Raw genomic sequence first — 1982 nt, 5'->3', positions numbered from 1 at the left:
AAACTGCCCTGGATGATTGCCGTTTCATCCTTTATTACTTTCCTGGTCCTCCCGTGCTTCTGGTGTATCTTTTGTCTTTCCATACACGCCCAGAAAACCTAGAATATTCACACAAAGATTCTTGGTCAGGTGCATCACGTCGATTGCAAAGCGGACTTCCAGGACTTTCCAATATTCTAGCTCCCAAAAAATAGATTTCTTCTTCCACATGGGCGCGTGTCCGTCATCGTCTTTCGGAATAGGTCGACTGCCTGGACCCTTTCCAAAGATAACATTTAAATCCTTGACCATGTCAAATATATCAGCACCACTACGGGGGACAGGCTTCGGACGACGGTCAGCCTCGCCGTCGAAATGCTTGCCTTTTTTCCTTAAGGGATGCTTGCGCGGAAGGAAACGACGATTGAACGGGTACACAACTTTTATGCTTTTTCCCAAATATTTACTTTCAGTCTCATCTAAACAGTGTGTGCATGCATTGTATCCTTTGTTCGTCTGTCCTGAAATGTTACTAAGAGGAGGCCAATCATTGATGGTTACGAATAGCAACGCTCGTAGGTCAAATTCTTGCTCGGTGTGTGTTATCACCGGAATTTGACCAAGTCAGAGGTGGGCCGCGATTAAGATGGGCTTAAAGATTATATACGGAAGAAATACGTGAATCGGCCTTATATGCAAAGTTTGGGCTAGCATGCTCGTGTATCTGTAATATAGTAGATCGTATCTTAGATTAGAAGATAGAGTTTGACCCGTGCACGGTTAGGTGCACGCCTAAATTAGAAAGTCCCCTGGACTATAAATATGTATCTAGGGTTTATGGAATAAACAACAACCAACGTTCAACCACAAATCAATCTCGGCGCATCGCCAACTCCTTCGTCTCGAGGGTTTCTACCGGTAAGCATCATGCTGCCTAGATCGCATCTTGCGATCTAGGCAGCACAAGCTTTATGTTGTTCATGCGTTGCTCGTACTGAAGCCTTTTTGATGGCGAGCAACGTAGTTATCATAGATATGTTAGGGTTAGCATTGTTCTTCGTATCGTATGCTGTCGTAGTGCAACCCTTGCATATCTAGCCACCCTTACACCTATCTTAGGTGTAGGGGCGGCACCCCGCTTGATCATTATTTAGTAGATCCGATCCGTTATGTTGCTCCTTGTTCTACAAGGATTAGTTTAATATCTGCAATAGTTAGGCCTTACAAAGGGTTGGAGGATCCAGCGGCACGTAGGGTGTCGTTTGCTAGTCCTAAACAGGATGTTCCGGGGATCAACCTCGTGTTGGTTTTTAGGCCTTGTTTAGGATCGGCTTACGATCACCGTGCGTGGCCGCGAGACCCAATCGTGAGTAGGATGATCCGATTATGCGGTGAAAACCCCAAATCGTCGTAGATCGAGTTAGCTTTATCTTGATCAAGCAGGACCACCATATATTCGTGCACCTCGTACGAATCATGGGTGGATCGGCTCCTTGAGCCGATTCACAGGATAACCTGAGAGCCGATCGAGGCTCGTATTTAATGTTTACGTGTATGCCATGCAGGAAACTAAGCGAGGCATCTCCATCACCTTCCTGACCAGGTATAGGTCAGGTGGCACGCCCTTGCATCAGCATCGGACGTGTGTGCCAGAAGCTTTGCGGGCCATCGCTCGGAGGGACCAGGGCCAGCCGCAGCCCTAAGTTGTTCCCGGCTCTACTGTGTTGCCCGTCGCTGCCCGCCGGTGGGTTTCTGACGCCAACACATTCTAGCACGCCCGGTGGGACGATCTTCTACATCAACCACATCGCCATCTACAGCTGAGATGGCGGACGGCACGCCAGTCACCTACGAGGATCTGACCGACGAGCTCAAGAAGAAGTATGACGAGGTCAAAGCAATCCTCGAAGCCGACCTCATCGGCTCTTTTCACAGAACCCGTTCCCATGGCATCAGGTGGAAAGGGTTCTCACCTGAAGGCGCACTCGACGGAGTGGACCTCT

Source organism: Lolium rigidum, chromosome 3 (genome assembly GCF_022539505.1).
Source record: "Lolium rigidum isolate FL_2022 chromosome 3, APGP_CSIRO_Lrig_0.1, whole genome shotgun sequence".
Classification (NCBI taxonomy): domain Eukaryota; kingdom Viridiplantae; phylum Streptophyta; class Magnoliopsida; order Poales; family Poaceae; genus Lolium; species Lolium rigidum.
This window is presented reverse-complemented; position numbering follows the sequence as displayed.